Source organism: Sturnira hondurensis, unplaced genomic scaffold, assembly GCF_014824575.4.
Source record: "Sturnira hondurensis isolate 20B ecotype Veracruz unplaced genomic scaffold, ASM1482457v3 Scaffold0021143, whole genome shotgun sequence".
Classification (NCBI taxonomy): Eukaryota; Metazoa; Chordata; class Mammalia; order Chiroptera; family Phyllostomidae; genus Sturnira; species Sturnira hondurensis.
The window spans coordinates 5,059,330-5,078,670 of NW_028093774.1; the positions used below are offsets into that span (position 1 = coordinate 5,059,330).

The following is a 19,341-nucleotide window of genomic DNA, read 5'->3' on the forward strand; positions in this document are numbered from 1 at the left end:
ATTCTTTCTGCCATGTAAGCCTATTCCCGTTTTCTTGAACTTGAAGCCCAGGAAGTTGAAAAGTTCTTTGCCTAAGGCCACATGACTGGTTCCTGGGAGAGCCCGGATTTGGATCTGACTCCACCCTAGTCGTCCGAAGGGAAAGCACTCTACCTCCAGTTTACTCAGAGGTTTTGCCAAAGCAAGGAAAGTCGCTGATTGGAGGAAGAGGCAGAGAAATACATTCCCTGGTTGGTGTGCACCTTGTATTACAATAAAGAGTTTAAAGGAGAGAAAAAGAGCTTCCCGTTGGCTATGGAGAAGCCCGACTCTGACTCCGTGCTGCAGACGTATTCACTCTCCTGCAATTGCTGGCCATCCCCCAGCTGCGGGCCAACTGCTGTGCAAGGGAAAGAATTCAGCAGCGACTCAATGGGACTTTCCCAGGGAGAAACTCATGTCAGTGGTCACTGTGGTTTACTAATGGGCTCTGTGGGAGGCTCATTGGGGGTTTATTTCTGGGCGGAATTAATTTCTGTGTAGAGGACAGAATCTCAGCTGGCTGTTCTGGAGGCAGTAGATCTTGCTAATTTTATTTCTATGTAGCAGTAGTGTCCCCCTAGGCCGTGGGCTATGCTGGGAAATTGCTTTGGATTTTAAGGCAGGTTTGTTTCCAGTTCAGATAAATCCAGTTTAACTTCCATGTACCGAAAGCATCCTGGGTCAGGCACTCTCAGGGAAGTCCTGTCTGTCCCGAGGGCCCCACTGCCAGCTAGGAGAAGATGCTGATGACCTAGACACGGGGTTTCCCAGGACAGGATGGGTGTGGGGCAGTGGGGGTCCTCAGAGGTCACTACTCCTACCCCAGGAGGTCTAGGGGCATGAAAGGAAGGCTTCCTGGAAGACAAGATGTTTAGCATCAGAGCAAAGGTAGGGAAGAGTATGTCAGGAGAAGGAAATAACATGGGCAAAATCACAAAAGCCTGAGCTAGTGTGGCCCCCTTCCCTCCCCGCATACGCTGTGTAACGGTAGAGAGAACAAACACATCATTTACTATGTTTCAAACTCCACCCTAAGTGTTTTACATTTACCAACTTATTTAATCCTCATAGCAGCCCTGTGTGGCGGGCATTTATTATAGACACTTGACAAATGAACACACAAGCAGAGACATTGAACAACCTGGCCAAGCTGGTCCAAGGCAGAGAGGAGGTGAGAGCTCAGGCAACCTGGTTCCAGAAACCCGTGTCCCCTAAATGTGAAGCAAACAGAACATGGAACAGGAAGGAACCATGCAACACCTTCCCTTTCTTGGATGGTGGCAGCTTCCCCCACGACATTCCAGCAGAGTCTTAGGCATAAGGCAGGCTTGGGGTCAAGATCAGGTATTTGTTCTCACCGGTCCTCATCTGAGGACAAAGGAGAACCTATCCCATGCTATTAATTGAGATGGCATGTGCAAAGGGTATGTGACAGTGCCTGGCACGTGGTCAGTGTGATTTATGCTAGTCATTGGTCACTGCAGGGAGTTAGGATGCTGGCAGAGATGCATGTAAAAGGTCCCACTCGGGCACTTGTCAGTTGTGCTAAAAGGCGCTCACTACCTTGCTACAAGCTGATGTTTATGGAGTTGCCCCTCTGTGCCAGACACCACTCTAAAGGCCTGCCACACATTAGTGGATTTAATCACCATGTTGACTCTGTTTTGTGGGTCAGGAGGCCCAGATAATTTGAGTAACAACTGAGGTCCTCACAGCTAGGGTATAAAATCAATGTCCTTCCTCCGAAGCTGCATTTTTAACCACCATACTCGCCTGCGTCTTGCTGTTTAATATTAGTCATACTGTTGTGACATTGTTGTTATTATATTTTCTATCATTATTCTTACTGTGATGTTTCACATCAGTGAACATAAAACCAACGGCTGAGGGTTTTTCAAGAATCTTGTAACTGTTATTTCCCCCCACGGTTTTCTCCTTTGGTCTGGGTGTCTTACCACCCTGTGAGCAGTGATTAATGGGGGAAATCTGTGATAGATTGCCTTGTTGGGGACACATGTGTGCTTCTTCTGACCGTAGATGCTTGCTGCAAAGATGTATCTTCTTGACAGGGAACAGAGGCCCCCAGCTGCCATAAAGCAATCAGCACCACGGAGAGCTCCTTCCAGCCACCACAATAGGAAAAGGGCTTGTGGTTAATGCAAGTAATTTTCTCAAAAAACTAAAAATGAAACTGCCTTTTGACCCAGTGATTCCAGTGCTGGGGATATACCCTAGAAATCCTAAAACACCAATTCAAAAGAACTCACATACCCCTATGTTCATAGCAGTGCTACTTACAACAGCCAAGGGCTGGAAACAGTCAAAGTGCCCATTGGTAAATGCATGCTTCAAAAAATGGGGGTCCATTTACATGATGGCATACTGCACAGCAGAAAGAAAGAAGAAACTCCTACCTTTTGCTACAGCATGGATGGACCTGGAGAATATTATGCTAAGTGAAATAAGCCAGTCGGTGGAAGACAAATACCATATGATCTCACCTATAAGAGGAACAAAAATAAACTAGTAAGCGAAATAGAACCAGAGGCATAGAAACATGGAACAGATTGACAGTGACCAGAGGGGAGGAGGAAGAGGGATAAAGGTGGAAAGAAGGGGGAGGGACTAGTCAAAGAACATGCTTAAATGACCATGGACCTGAACAACAGAGGGGGGAATGTCTGGGGGGGGGGGTCGTGGGCTGGGCAGAGGACAGCAAAGTGGGAATGGGACAAGTGTAACAGAATAACACATTTTTTAAAATGCAAGTAACATTAAAACTACCATGGTAAAAACCTCTAGTTTATAGGATGACTTCTATGTGCCACACACTTTGTGCCACCAGAGCTGATGTTTTTAAATTCTTGCAACTACCCAGCACGGTAAGTGTTATTCCCATTTTGCACATAAGAAAGACTGAATCTCAGAGGTGAAGCCACCTATTCCTGGTCACACTGCTACTAAGAAAGGAAGCCAGGGTTAAACGGCGTCTCTTAGCTTCAAATCCCCTGCTTCTCACACTAGATCACAGTGCTTCAAATGCCCCTGGGAAGCCAGTTGCAGATTTCACCCTGGCCCCCAGCCAAGAGCCACTTCCACAGGAAGCCCTTAGCTGTCCAGGCAAATAGGGGTTTGTGCTGTTCTGCCACCCACATCTGGGCACTCGCCAGGGCTTGTCCTCATGGACATGGCTCTATATGAGAGTGGGCCAGTGTCTATACTGGTCCCTGGTATAGCTCTGGCCGGGTTTCAGCATACAGCAAGCATTCAACAAGTATTTGTTGAAGGAACAAATGAGTGAGTGGATGAGTGAATGAAAGATTTGCCTTTGAATGCTTTTCCCCAAAGGCTTGGCCTCCATCCTCTTGCCGCCCTCCTTGTTCTGCTCCCTGCGGTTTACAGATCTTGCTCTTTGTTTCCGATGTTCTGGTAAAGACAGGGTGGGTGAGTGGACAGGAAGGAAGATGGGTCCCCAAGGGGCACAGGGAGCTGTTCGAGGTGGACAACAGGACCCACTAAACCTGTGGGGAGACAGAGTGCTCCAGGTGGAGAGGACTGTCCTTCCTGAGCACATGTGGCTGGAATGAGGCTGTAACGTTTGCCCCTCACTGACCGCAGAGACTGACCTGGGCACCGAGCACGTGCTCCAGCCACGTTCAACTCCTTTTACTGCCCTGTCTGTGCCACCCTCTCTCACATCTTGGCTTACCGACAGCCTGCTCCCTCTAAGGGAGTACTTTTCCCTCAATCACCGACACCCTATGCCTAGTCCTCCTTCGGTTCAGAAGTCAGACAGCTCCTGAATCTGGGGTCAGTGGTCCCTGGAGCCCCATGTCCCCCTTGACTTTCCTCATCTTTGCATTTCTGAGTATTTTACAATGTAATTTTCGGCACCCTTGCCAATAGATGGGGTTGGGGGGGAGGAGGGTTTCTGATCCCTGTTATATTTCCATGGTGCCTGGCATGGGTGCCCAGGCTTTGCAGACAAGTCTTGATGAACCTGGCCACTGTCTCAGGTCAGGAGGTCAGGTGTGCTGACCCTTTATACCTCACCACAGAGACATCCAATCATGACTCTACCTTTTTCTATAAGAGTTTCCCCATTATCCTCTTTCAGAAATAGAGCACACAAGCATGCCCATTACAGAGTCTCGTCAGAGAAAATTTACACATGTTATGCGATCTTATTTGTCGTGGCCGTATGTGGCCTTTCTTCTGGATAAAGTGCACACAGTTCTGTGTGACTTGTTTATACACCACAGAAAACAGTCATAGTCTGTCCCTCCCCTCTGCTTCTCATGAGAGGGAAGAGTCATCACCCAGTGATGTCAGAGGGCCCTCCGGCCCCTGGGGGGATCCTCCTGGGGTGTCCCACAACAGAGGTCCTGCCTTTAGGAAGGCGGTGACCACAGGGTCTTCTAGGAGAGCTCTCTCAGGACAGGAGTCAGGAATTTGGCTTCTGGAACTTTCTCTTCCCAACACGTGGCATTATCAGAGCCAGTCTGGGCTCCTGAGGTAGCTTTTAGGAAAGCACTTAAGTGGACAATGACATCATTTCTGTATAAGAATAATGACATAAGGGGACAGGTCAGCTTCCTGATGTTCTTCTGCAGGCAGTTGATGGGACAAAGGTGCCCTACGACTAAGCATGGGCAATGGAGACATTCAAAGGAGAGTGAGCTGAGGCCCTGGTGCTTACAGGAGAGAGAAGGGGAAAACGGAGGAAGGGGGTGAGGGGAAATGGGACATGGGGTCCTCTGACCCTGCTCCTCACAGATAGCCCCCTCCCCCTTCCTCCCAGGTACTCTGCTGGGGGCTGCGCCTGCCTTGTCCCCTGTGACGCTCGAGATGACCTGGCCCCAGGTGTTACTACCAGGTTTTTATGGATGAGGAAATCCAGGTGAAAGAGGTGAGTGGTCTTTCTAAGACCATGGCAGCCACCAGAGTCCCGGGGTCTGGGGATCAGGCTCCAACTGGGTCAACCTTTCCAAATATGCCTGACCCTGCCTTCCCTCAGAGCCACCACCCAGGGATAGGGGGAGATGCCTGGAAATGTGTATTTTAAATAAGTATCCAGGGGATTCCCACCATCAGCATGGGTTAACTAGTCGCTGTTCTCAAACTTGTAAAGGACACCACCTGAGAGCACTCTAAGGGGTCAGGGGGGAAGCAAAGGACAATGCCTGGGATGCTTTAAGAGCAGGGTCCAGCTGTTCACAGCCAACGTTGACAAAGACCTAAAGGTCCAATAGTAAGGGCTGGGCAAAGTACGTGATGATACGCAGTACCGAGTACAGAATGCTGAACAGCCATGACATGTGTTTTGCCAACACAGGTTCATTGATACGGAAGCATATTCAGAATCGTTAATGAAAAAATACCCGTTCATAGCATGGATATTATGATGGGTACCATAATGTGTAAATTATCGTATTCCTCCTGCAGTCTATGGGGAAACAACTGAACGTCCCGTTTAGGGAGGGTGGCCACCAAGAATGTGGGGACAGTGACCTACAGAGTGTGCCCTGCCTGAAGGCAACAGAATTTTAAAATTTCAAGGAACACGGTCCCACCAGACAGATAGATGGGCCACCTGGTGTGCATACTTCACACCAAAAATTAACAGTGGTGGCTTCTGGGAGGTGTTGGGGACCATCTACGTTAAGTTACATTGTATACAGTGTGGCCAGGGCTGGTATACAGTGTGAAGGGGGTATAGGTGATTACATGGTAATGGAGAAAATACAATAAAGATTAAATCAAAAATTAAAAATTAGAGAAAATTTTTAGAAGACTGTAACTCTTTTTCCACGGCGACTGTGTGCATGTGATGTATGAAAAGATATGAATGAGAAGGCAGGACTCAGTTGCTGGGTCAATGGGGCGCTTTCTGTTATTGGGAAAAAAAATCCCAATCCTCTGCCTGGACCTCCCTGACAAAGGGCTCCCCAAAGCCATGCTCTGTGGGGTTAGGGTCCCCCATTCCTGAGAGTAAGGCAGGGGTTAAGCAGGATGCTTTGAGAAGCCATTCGCTTTTCATAGAAGGCACCGAAACACGCAGGGGGAGGGGCCTGGGGGTCCGGCCCCAGTGACCACCAGCCCTTAAAGGAACCTCCACCAGCTCCTTTACCCAGGCCCTGGAGGCCTCTGCACTTGGTGAGACTCGGGGGCTGGAGCTGGGCCTCTCAGTTGGCTGACTGGTGAAAAAAATGAAACAAAAATATTAGGAAAAGGGTCTCTGAGCTGTCCCTGCCCTACCCTGTAGCATCGGTGGGACCCCAACCTCTTCTTTGCCTTTGTAGGGTCTACGTCCCTCCCACTGAAAGTCTTCGAGGCACCCTGTCCCCTCCACTGAACCTCAGACCCCCTGGGGCTTAAGTCCCCTTTACTGGGGGGGGCTTATATGTCATTCTCGGGTCGCCAAGGTGAAGAAGGCAGCAGTGCCTGGAACCTGGGCCCGACACTCCACCGTGAGATTTCATGGCCGTGGGGCCTTTGTTAATTTACTTTCTGCCTCAGGAAAGAGAGTAAAGTGCCCACCTGATGGGAGTTAAGAGCATTTACAGTGGCCTGCTGTTACAGGTGCAGGAAGGCCAGGGTCACAGAGCTGGTGTGACTTGCCCTGTGGTCCGTCACCCGGATTGTGAGACACAGAAACTGGATTCGGGACCAGGCATTTTCTGGGCATTGACCAGCACCATGCAGCCCCAAACCAGCAGACCACACTGCCCTGGCACGTCTGCCCTCTGCTGCCGGGCCCGGTGTGCTGAGTCGATTTCCCAGGGCAGAGGTGAGATGCGCCCGCTCAGCCGCGCTCCTGGGCCAGCCGTGCTATAATCGAGGAGAGGCGGGGTGGTGGGAAGCTGTGTGCTGTGTGTGCTGTGAGACCGAGCTCACCACACGGCTACAGCGGGGCTCACACCCGCAGTCCGGGCCACGCAAGGCGCTGACGGCACGTGGACACGCGGCCAGAGGCTGGACTCGGCTGGTGTCCAGCTCCGAGGACTTGGGAAAGACAGCCTTCCGCAGTCTTTTCTCTCATCTTGTAAAGTGGCAAGAAGGTTACAGGTCTCACGAGGTTGATGTGAGGATCCCACAGGCGGTGTGCGAAATGCCGGCCGAGCATATAGGCCTGGTGCCGCTCCGGTTCCCGCTGCTGTTGCCAAAGTGGGCTCAGCACACTTAGACTCCCGGGACCCAGGGCCCCCCGCAGCCTCTCCCTCCCCCTTCCCCCAAGATGCCCCCGGACCCTGAGTGTGCCCAGAGCATGCTCTTGGGCTCTGCTAAGCGAGCATGGGCACAGGAAGCGTGCAGGAGCCACAGGACAGAGGGCGGCCGCTTTGGATGGCGGCCGCCGAACAGGCAGCCTTGTCTCCAGCCCGCAGATATCGACAATCCAGGAGAACCACTGGGGGGCCGTTCAGAGCGTGCAAAGGCAGTTTTTCCCCTCAATAAATTTCAGATTAGTATTTGAGAAATCACTGGGGCTGCTACGGTCTAAATAAAACAATCTCAGTTAAACTGAGTCACATTCTCTAAAACATTTTAAAAAATATATAGACAAAAAAATGAGACGGAAGTTTTAAAATACCACGTAGTTACATAAAGGACACGGACACAAGTTTTTCCATTGCACCTTTATTGTTTACTCAGTTCACTGTTCAGAATTTTCATACAGCCATGGAATCACACAGAACCTGTCAGATTGCCCCTCCCCCTGACATTCCGTTTTATTTCTAACCAGCCTCCTCTTGCCGCTCACCCTTACTTGTATGATATTCTGCCAGTGTCTAAGGGGTTCCTTTGTTTTTATGGGCGGGGGAGGGAAGAGAGGCGTGCAGAGCTGGCCTTCAGCAGAGCCATTGGGCATGTGTCCTGCCCCCCCCCGGGGGCCCTTTTCTGTGATGGTCCCAAGTCTCTACTTCCTCTCTTCCCAGCAGCCTCCAGGAGGCCCTCATGGGCCAAGGAATCAGGCTGACTGAGATTGGAGTCCTAACTCGCTACTAGGAGCCATGTGATCCTCGTGAAGTTTCCAAACCCCTCTGAGCTCCTTCTTCGACAATCTGGGACATGACTCCCTCTCACAGGTCACTGTGGGAATTTAATGACTTAAGGAATATAAAGTGCCTGGCACACAGCGCGCCCTAAATTACACGTCAGCTCCTGTCCTCCCGGTGGGGAAGACACCTTAGGAACGGCTGTCAGAGCCAGGTGCTCGGGGGTATTTGCTTTACAAAACATCCTGGTTCCTCAAAGGAGCCCAAGAAATGGCCCCCTAACGGTGGAGTTTCAGGCGCCACACTTGGGTGGGGCCGGGCCCGGTGGCAGAGACCTCCAGGTAGCCCTCGAATCCGACTAGGCAGGTTGCTGCCGCTTTTGCCCACAGGCGAGTCTGGGGCTGGCAGAAGGAACTCTGACTCTCTTTTAAGGCCACACCGCGGAAGCCAGGCAGGAGCCGGGAGAACAGGGCCAGCTGGCATTTACGTAGCCGTGCCTGCTGAAGAGTGAGGGACCGCACGTGGGTGTAAACCGGGGGCTTTAAGAAGCGCAGCAATCCTTCAGGGCGGTCCTTGCGTTCCTTCTCGTGCCCTTGAAGAGTCACCCACCCCAGGGGCGTCCTCACCGCCAAGGTGAGCTCTCGCAGTGGGAAGTCCACGTGTCACCGACACCCGCCTACTCTGAAAGCAGGGCCCAGGTGGCTGGCCAAGGAAGGGACTGTGCACCTAATGCTGAGCTTTTCCCCTCGTCCTGTCCATCTCTGACGGTACGTGGCCATTAAAATCAAAGTCGGATCTGTGCGTGGTCACAAGAATGAAATGGGGACGCCGTTCACACGCTGACCTGCAGGTGCAGCCGCGTTCCTCCTCAGCGGCAGTCCTCCGTGACTGTTCAAGCGGACCCGTCACTCAGCCTCTGTTCGTGCAAAATTCTCAGTGAGGATACAGTGCACCTGCGCTCCACATGCCCATGATCACTTTCCATCTCCGAGAGAACAAGGCGCCACTCCACAGACAATCTTACGACATGCACCAACCAAGACACCAGGGCTGGCATTATGGGAAAATGTCCTCCAGACCCAATGGAGACAGAGAGAGAAGGTCAAAGGTTCCAGGTCGGAGACACAGGACTAGAACGACTACACAACGGAACATCTACACTGTAGGGGGCAACGCAGATAAAACCGGAGAAAGCCCGAGGACTCCAGGAGCGCCTCTCCAAGTGTTTGGTTCATGCTAAAAAATAGAGCACATTTATTAAAAATATATATTTATAAACCTTGATATGAACAGACACACAGGTCAAGCCAATGGAAAAAAAGAAAAATAAGTCATCTTCCCCTGTATCAAACAGACACTTTGGATGGGTGGGATGCCTGCCCACGGCCCCTGTGGTCTCCCGTACTCAGCAGCTCGTCTTGTGAAGATGAAATGCGTGTCCCGGGAGACACGCCGATGAGCTGCCTTAGTCCACCCTGCTCCTCTTTTCGAACACGTGATTATCTGTCAGCGGTCCGGGGTGATGAATTTCTGAACCCATCTGCTCACTGACGGTGTCAAAGGCTGGCCTTCCGAGTGCTCCTCCAGGCCCCCTGCCAAAGACGTTGAGTTCCTTGGTGTGTGAATGAGTTTTGTGGGAATCATTGTGCTTTAGTGTCTGCTCCTCCCAGCAGGATCGGTTTAGTTTTGTGATCTTTTATAAAGTTCGAAAGTGCATTGGACTGAGCAGTGTGTGTGGGTGGAGCCTGCTGGTTCACACAATGTCTGGTCACTGATTGGCCGACACACAGGACTCCTGTCTTTTCGCCACCCCGAGGCATCTAAGGAGCCTCCGAGCCATTCACAGAGTGGTGTATATGTATACAAAGATGATAACGACTAGGTTCAGGATGGTCCCGATAATCCCCAGCATTGCCAAGACACTCTCCTCTTTACTCTCTTTCTCTTGGCCTCCTCTGTCTTCATCATTTCCACTCGTGATTACCATCTTGGTTGCAAATGTCTTTATCTTCCTCCCCAGGCTAACCTGTAATTAGAAAGAGGCAGCATAAAGATCATTTAGAAGCAACCACTCCACAGCTGGCCAGCTCTAGTGGGTGGTGTTTTCATGCCCAGGGACTAGGTCCCGGGTGGGAGGAAAAATCACCCAGGGACCCAATCTTGGGACATACCGCTCTTGGTTGTGGAGAAAGAACAGGGCATGGCTTATCAATTTGAAGGCCGAACGGTCCTGACAGAGGCGTAGAGAGATCATCCGAGGAGTCTAGCTGGGGCGCCACCCACTCCACTGAGCTTGTTTATCCCTTTGCCTTGAAGGGGAAACGAAGACAACTGCGTGGCAGTCAGACTAAAACACGTGTGCTCTCCCACCAGCAGTAGAGATCTTACACACAGCATGGACTGGCTCGCACGCAGGCAACATGCTGTCCCGTATGTGCATGAAGCGTGTAGGAGGGCATCACAGTGGCACCCGTTCTGGGTGTTGGCTCTGACATGGGCAGGGCTGGACAGGACCCACACAAGGCCATTGACTGAGACCAGATAGGACCGTGAGGGTGGAGGAGAACACCACAGACTGGCATACATTGCTATGATCATTCTGGAGAGCTCCTAGGTTTTGCCTAGAAAAACAAAGAGCACGTTTTACAACTGGGCTGGGCACCTGCTCTCCTAGACATACGTCCTAGAGAGACCCTGCACCTGTGCACCTGCAGACACGGGCAGGAATGCTTCTACAAGCTCTGTTTGTGCCAGCAGAGGACTGGAGGGCACCCGTTGTGCACCAAGAGGAGGACAGATGGACACGTGGTGGTCCACACCATGAACATGCCCGACGGTGGAATATAACACGGCGGTGAAGTGAATGGACTATTTTACTGCTGAGGAGCAACTGCCGAGGCTCCAGCTCGAGGCCATTATCCTGCCATGACCATTCCTATCCACATGCGCTGGCAAATGTACCTATGCACTGCCCACTCCCCCCAAGTTTAACAGGACTTTTTTAAACATACAGTAAAGTTGAAAAGTTTTCACAGTGAGCACCCACACACTCAGGATCTAAATTCCACAATGAACGTGCTAACCATACTTTTTTAAAATCAGACCTCTGTCCATCTTCTGTCTTGGGTGCATTTCAAAGTAAACTGCAAGTGTTATTACGTCCTCAATCCTGCAGCATGCACGTATGAACCAGGGTTCTACGCAGGTGTGTAGTTTTTTTGTTTTGAAGTACAATTTATATGGGTGCAATTTCCTGCAGGCCACATGCCCCCAGGAGAGGAACGACCAGGGTGTGGAGTACACACGAGTTCGGCTTTCGCAGATACTGCGAAATGGGTTTTCGAGTGGTTGTGCCTGCCTCCGTGTTTGTGAGTGCTGGGTGGCCTCCCTCTCTTATTTTGGCTACTCCATGGCCCAGTGTTTGCAGAAAGTCACAAAAAAGAGTAAGTGCTTTAGAAACCCACTCCCTCCTCCGCTCTGGACAGATGCTATCTCTTTAATGGGTCTCCTGTTTCTTGTTTTCTTTCCTTCACTAGACTTCGCGAGCCCTGAGAGGGCCAACTTTGGAATCCCGCTTCCAATCCAGGAACAGCATGTGAAGTGGACTAGGCGCTTGGGGAAGGTGGGCAGAAGAAATGGACTGCGGAGGAAATCTGGCATCTCCCTGGCTCCGCAGGGCGGGGAATAGATCACCAATTGGTCTAAAGAGACGCAATTAGTGCTGCCCTTAAAACACCCAAGCCCGTCATCGCAGTCACTCAAGCAAAACAAAGCACCTGTCATGGAGGCAGCTTGGTTTCCAGGCTTAATTAGCCTCTTCTTTCAGTTAACCTCAGATAACTCTGGCTCAGGAGGAAGTGCAAGGGAATAAGCAGGCCTCCCCAGACTCACGAACGAGATGCATCCCAAAAGTCTGTTTCTGAGGTGCCTGAGTCAACTTGAACTTCTCCAGAGAAACCATGGTGGCCACGGAATTGCAAAGGAGCTACCGAGGGCTTCCAGGGACAGATGCTGTTGGAACACAGTTGTCTTTGGAAAAAGTGGTGTGGCCAGGGTGGAGGATGAAGAGTGGAGACGAGAAGAAAAGAGGCTGGGAGATCAGCGTGGAAACCAGAGCAGTGACAGAAGCAGGAGGGGAAAACAGAACCAAAATAAACCAAAACCGCAGAGGCTGGCAGACGCACAGCCCGCTGCGCAGGTGTGCAGCACTTGCTCACTCGCTCACTCGCTCCTCCCCGCCAGGAGATGGCTGGAGAAGGGGGTGGGGAGTGACGGCTGGTCGGTGAAGAAGGGGTTTCTTCGAGGGTGATAAAAACATTCTAAACTTAGATTCTGGTAATGGTTGCACAGCTCTGTGACTATACAAAAACTTTAAATAAGTGAATTTTGTTGGTTTGTGGATTGTACCACAATAAAGATATCTACTTGCAAGAGATAGCCTTTGTAATATTTTCTGAAATGTAAAGTGAAATAAATCTAACAAAAGTGAGCAGAATAAAGATCAGAAAACTTTACTAACAGACATCAAAATAAGACCTCTGTAGAAGGGGAGAAATACCATCTTCGTGGAGTGCAAGCTTTACCACCTCAAAAACATCAGTCCTGCCTGCAGTGATCTACAGGTTCACTGCCGTCCCAGTCACAATTTCTACAGGCTGATTCCGAAATGGGTGTCAGGGGGTCAAAAATACGGTGACGGTGGGGGACTCTGGGTGCTGAGCACACACTGCAAAATATAGACGATGTGTTACAAACCCATATGTACCGTTCATTAACCCATGTTACCCCCGTTACACTGAATAAAAAATACAAATAAAGGTAAAATTAAAATATGCATCAAGGGGCAAAGGAATAATAACAGCCAAGATGTTTACTAAAGAAGAACAAGGCAGGGACTTGCCTCATAAGACATCGAGAGTTGTCATCCAGCTTCAGAAATAAAACCTTAGATGACTCTGTCACGAGAACAGACACAGAGAGCCCCCCATAGGACGTCAATGTGGGGTGGGCCTTCGCAGAAACAGTACTGGAAAAACTGGGTCCGTGTGAAAACTAAATAGAACCCAACCAGCATTTCATCAATTCTGGATGGACTACACAGGACCATGAAAAGGAAAACGTAAGGACTTTTAGAAGACAATGTAAATGAATATTTTTATAATGTTGGGGTAGAGGATATCTTAATAACACATAAAAGCTCAAACTCTAAGGGAACATATTATTAATGTTAATAACATTAAGTTATATCTTTTTATAAAAATATTTTAAAAAGTAATGGGTTTGGCCAGAACTGGGAGACTATACACACACACACACACACACACACACACACACACACATTCATTAATTAATCATGCAATCATGTTAGTATCAAGTCAGTAAGAAAATAAACTTCTGGTAGAAAACTGGGCAAAAACTATGCCCATGAACCTCTCAGAACAGTAAAAAACCAGGAAGAAGGGAAGGCTCAGTGACCAGAGAAAAACATAACGTCTGTCAGATCGGCAAGACCTAAACAATTCCACCAAACCAGCAAATGCTGACAAAGCTTATGAAGCCACAGGGACTCAGGCTGCAGTTGAAGGACCACAACTTGGTTACTGTCACTTTGGAAAATAGGATGACACCCTTCTTGCAAAACTGAGCACACCCGGACCCCGGAGACCCACCACCACCGCTGGTCACAAGCCCTAAACACACCTGCACTTACGAACCAGGGTGCACAGCCCAGAACACTCACGGGCCGCAGGCTCAGCATTAGCTAACAGGCTGGAGACAGCACAACGGTCCACCCGCAGTGCGGTGGATCTCCTGTCCTGTATTCAGACACCAGAATTGCAGACAGTGGTGAGAAGACTGAAATCCGCAATGGGCACACGTGAGTCACTAGTACAGCACTGTGTGAAAAAGCAACCGGCAGAAGAATGTGTATAGGATGTTTCCACTGACATGAAGTTCAGACACACAAAAAAGCCTACGTTGTTCAGACATATCAATGTGATAAAATGATGAAGAAAAGCAAGAGAATAATAAACCTGAAAGCCCGGGGAGCGATGACTGCTGAGGGGAGAGGGGAAGGGAGCGGGTCAGAGAGGGGTCCTCAGGGACACCCTAAAATGCGGGTGGGAGCAGGGTGATGGGCGGGCGGTAACCGCCTATGTGCGCTGGCCGTGGTGCTGAAGTGAGATGAACTGCCGCCATCCAGATTTCTGCCCCCTTCAAAGCCCAAGTCACCATTTTCTTCTACCCCACAGACTACCCCATGTCCCGACAAAAACAGTGCATTTTGCTTAAGGCGGTCAGAACCAATTTCTCATCAATATCTGCTCCTTGCAAGCAAAGAACCTCTACTCGAAAAGAAGGGGTATTCAAGACTCTTTGGTTTGCTTCCTCATTTGACCTCTGAATCCCCCAGAGGAGCTCCGCTAGGTGCCCCTCCAGCCTCGTAAGCGCCTCCCATCCGTCACTCTGCAACCTGCCACCTGTCAGGACAGCTTTATGCGACCAGCCAACAGCCATGGTGGGAAAGGTCCCCTCTGCTTTAAAACAAAGTGTCCTCACTGTGGCTTGCACCCACCGCCACCGCTTCTGTAGCCAGGAACTGAATGAGCCCCTTCATCCTCTGCAAGGCAATGCCTCTGTTGAAAATCTGATGCTCAGTGAGAAGAAATTGGCAACGCTGGCCTCCAGTGCCCTCGGGGTCCAGCTGTGGCTCTGTGGTCTACCAGCCATGTGACCTGGGCAGGCGGCTTCCTCTCTCTGAGACTCAGTTTCCTCACTTGTAACGTGGGGGTAATACTGAGCTTGTAGGATTAAAAGTAACGGCTGTATGTTATCTACCTCAGTGACTTGCAGCCACTACAATTAGATGATGATGACGACGACGACTGAGGTTCATTATCAAGGCAGCCCACTTCTCTCCAGCTAAGCACCCCATTCCTTATTGTCCATTAGGCCCCTCCTACACACGGTCCCACTCAAGTCACAGTATGCATAAGGAAAACGTTACTCCAAGCAAGTCTTCCCCAGCCCAAATGGGGCAGGGCTGCGCGACCCCCTCCCCGACCCCGGTTCTGACACAGCACACTCCCTGAAGCTGCCGAGAACCACACAGGCTTTGGGGCCACCACACTGTGTTGCAGATTCGCGATGCTGCCGGCCACCTTGCCCCCTTATGATCAGGGGGAGGGAGTGTGCTGAACCCAAGGACAGGACTGTATATTCGGATCAAATCAGCTGGCTGACTCCTGCTCACTCCCAGGTTCAGAGAACCCACAGCCTCAATGTGCACACCTCCCCACTGCTGTCCAGGTGACCCGCTTACCGACTTTTGACCAGCTTCCAGGTTAACACTAGCTCATTAATCAGCACTCTTCCAACACCATCATCCTGTTGCTCGCCTTCTCCTCCTGCCCACACCAGTCTTTTCTACAAGGTGCCAGCAGGTCCAGCTAGGACTTATAGGTCTGCTGGACAGTGACCCTGCCAGAGAAGGACATGGTGGAGAGAATCCTAGTCTCAAGGGCCCACACTGCGTCCTGGTGCTCTCTGCCCCGTCCTCACTCGCCAAGTGCCCTCTTTGTTACTCCTCCACCCCAATGTCCCCGAGCCACTTACCAAGAGTCAGAAATCTCCCTCCAACAAGCCATTCAGCAAGCGATCAATAATACTCAGGGAATGAAAAATCACAGGGTTAGGGCCCACCAAGTCACTGCAAGCAGTTAAGGACGATGGGGATGAAGTGACATGAAGGAGATGCCCCCACTCTGACAAGAGGAAACAGCACAACATATTAAAATTCAGGCCCACCCAGGGTTGCAAATAATATTTTCAAAGCCTTGCTTGTTCAGGAAAAAAAAAAAGTGCCTGGGGAGGATATTCAGAGATTTTCTGTAATGTCCTCGGTTACGTTATTCTACTTTTATCACGTTCAAAGCACACATATACGGAAATAAAACTAAGAAGACTCCAAGTGCTTCTGCTTTCCTAAAACCCTGGGAGGACCTCCCCACTCGGGGGAGGAGGACAAAGCCTTCAGCCCCAGCTGTGCTGGGGGCGCCTCGTGCCCGTGTCTGTCTCGCAGAGAGGCCGGGGTCCGAGACGGAAAAGGGCCATTGCTGTGTGGGAATGGCACTTGGCGAAGGCTCGACAGTCTCTCTGCCGTACAACGAGGCTGTCCAGGCAAAGTTGGCTTCGGTGTCATTTAATTCTAGTCGCAACTTGTTTCTCGCAATAACGCCAGTCTTGGAACTGAACCTGGGCTACTGATGGGCAGAAAGGCACCACACGGTCCAGACAAGGGGGAGGGCCCATTGCACCCAAACTCTCTCCATGACTCGCTGACTGCGTTCTCGGAAATGGCTCTGGCTCCTTGTGATTCCAAGGGCTTCTCCGTCTCCAGAACGCTTCCGTGTTTGGTGAGAAGGGTTCATTCTGACCTCACATACGAGGATGATGCCTGGAAACTCAGAAACGCTGGGTGGCACATGGAGGAGATGCTGAGGGAGCACCCACTTCTCCCTGGAGCAGACACCCCGGTGGTCCTTGAAAACCCAGCATTCCCTAGAGATCCCGAGCAAAGCCCAGGCTTCCAGGGAACACCCCTGAGCACCCATGTGGAGCGGAGTCCCGCGCTCAGCACTGAGAAGACCGTCAGTCCCCAAGGACCTCATGGCCCAGTAAAGAGAAAACAAAAACAGGTCACTGTGGTCATGTGAGCCCAGAGCATTGTGGAAGTCCTGGCCTGCCTGGGAGGCTACACAGGCAGCTGTCCCTGGAGGATGGGGAAGGGGAGGATCTAAGCTGGGACCTCAAAGGCTAGCAGGACCAGCGTGGCTGATGCTGACAGGAGAAGGGCATCCTAATTGGGTGACAGGCGCAGAGGCAGTGACCGCCCAAGGCTGCTGCAAGCCTGGGCCATGAAGTTGCGCAGTGAGTGTGGTAGGAGCTGAGGCTGCAGGGGGTGCAGAGACCAGAGCAGAGGCTCACGGACACTGTGCAGATGAGTTCTGGAATTTACTCCTATTTATTCAGTAGCCGCAATGGGTACGCCGGTGTTCGTTTCCTATTTATTTTCCCAACCGTACATGCATCCTATTTATACTCTTTGATATGCATGAGATATACTTCATCATACATTAAAAAAAGCCACTGAGCTCCTCACACCAGACCGTAGTAAGTAACCCTCGGGAGCCTCCTCTCCAAGATGGATGTTTGGACTGGGTGCCCTCAGCTCTGCCGCCAGTCCACAGGGAGGCCTCAGGAAGGCGGGGGGGGCGGGGTGCTTCTCGGCAGTGATGGGCACCTTGCACCCAGGGAGGTCCTTGGCAGAGGCTGGGCACGAGTTCCCCCAGGGGCCAACTGCTCCACACACGCCCATGCCCACCCCAGCCCGGGGCCACAGAACAGCCCAGCCCTCACTGGGAGACTGTTGAAGGGAGACGGAGCTGGGACATGCCGGTGACTGGGACTCACTCCCAGGAGTTCCCAAGAGCCTCTGAAGAGAGGATGCTGGAAAAGCACTTAGTCTGATTGCCCAAGGCTCACAGTTGTCATCACTAACGAGTGGAACTCGGTCTCTCGTCAATCATCAACAGGTGCTGGTTGCAGCTCTGTGCGCAACGCCGGTCCCAACACGGCCAGTCGCTGCCTCTCCAGCTACAGAGACGATCACAGCAGCTCCTTAGTGAGAATGGCCAAGCGCTGTGGCGTCAGCCAGCTGACCACTCAAGTAATATTTATTGAGCACCTACTATATGACTGGTCCTAGTATAGAATACTGGGATATGACAGCAGCAGCAGAGACGAAAACAAAAAGCGCTACTCTCATTGTAGAGACACGGAGCTGAGACACAAAACAGTCACCGAACACCTACAGTGTACCAGGCACCGTTGCAGGTACCAGGGACAGAGCAGTGAATAAAACCAAGGACTCATCAAAAACTGAGTCAGGATTGAACGCAGCGGCCGGTTCCACTCCCTGACATTGCCCGTCTCCTGCCTCCCCACACAAGCCCCCCCAGCCCCATGCTCTCCCTAACCCCAGTGCCTTTGCTCACGCTCTCTCCTGGGCTTCGACAGCTGCTGCTCATCCTTCCAGGCTCAGCTTGTTTGGCAGCATCTCCAGGGATCACCTCTTGCGGTCAGAGGCCTGCTGCAGACCACACCTAGGTATCTTCTTCCCTATTCTGTAAACAGCCCTTTGCCTGGGCCCTTCCCCACCGAACTATGAGCTCCTTAGGCAGCACAGGCCTGGTCAGATTCATCTCCGTGTCCCCCAGACCCTGTGCCGGGCCTGGAGCACCAGAGGCACTCAGGGCACTGAGTGAGTGAGTGATGAAACGCGAGTGAGCCAGGGGAGGGGGAGCAGAAGTCCTGGCCAACCGCTAGATGGGTGATGGGAGCGGCTCAGCTCGCCCCACCTAGCTGGACCTCGCTGCACAGAGGCAGGCAGAACTGTGTCAGACACACATGCCGTCTTTGTTGACTATCTGAGCAGGGGTCAGCCAGGGTGGGCTGGTTGGGCCAGTTTGTACATGGTGGGGAGGAATGCTCCATGGGGACACAGAGGGGTCATCCACCCCAGGGCAGGTCCAAGAGTCCACCCCTCCTGCTCCAGCAGCTCCTGGAATCGTCCTTCTCTTGTCCGCCGCCATCTACAAACAGTGACCCTTCTAAGGATTGTGCACACAGCACTGGAGAGACTAGTGCCCGCCCCGTGCCCTCCTCCCACCTTGGGGAGCCCCGGAGCAGTCTCCCTGCCCTCGGCCTGGACAGTGTGGACCCACGTGCTGAAGTGCCCAGGCCGTTGGCAGACTCGCTCACTGTCTCTCCCACCTTGAAGTCTGATGAAAGGGAGGCGTCATTTACTGAGCATGGAATAAGAAAAGCTTAAAAGCTGATAGAAAGAGAAAAAACAGCTCCTTGTACCAACACTTAAGGGTAAATTCATCGGTCGTCCCTCTGATCGGGTGAGAGCATGTTTCTGAGTGGTGGGAAAAATTAATCATGCCAGCCCAGCCTTCCCCGAGGAACACACGTCCCAGGTAGCCCTGCGTCCGGGCTGCTGGAATGGGCAGTGGGAACGCCCGCAGGCCTGAGGCGCGGCCCTCTGCCCCCACCAGCACCGTGTCCCACCTGCCGGCTGCTTCTGAGGGGCTGTGCACCACACCTGCCAGTACACCTGCCCTGACACCCAGGACCAGTGGGAGGGAGTGAGGGAGGGAGCCTGGGACTCTGAAGAGCTGGATTTGGGTTTGGGCTTGGCTTCCAGTGGGTCGTGTGGTCTTCCTCCCCAGTCTGGGTCTGTAACTGACTCCCAACG

The 19,341-nt window shown here is 51.6% G+C and overlaps 1 long non-coding RNA gene across 1 annotated transcript in view; it reads right to left on the reverse strand.

Annotated features, from left to right (window-relative positions):
* Positions 1–7,643: 7,643 nt before the first annotated feature.
* The window catches only part of LOC118976884 (uncharacterized), a 40,643-nt gene continuing 28,945 nt past the window's right edge, over positions 7,644–19,341 (reverse strand). The window contains exon 3 of the long non-coding RNA XR_005064365.1: positions 7,644–10,044. This is a non-coding gene — a long non-coding RNA (uncharacterized LOC118976884). The remainder of the gene's footprint in view (positions 10,045–19,341) is intronic.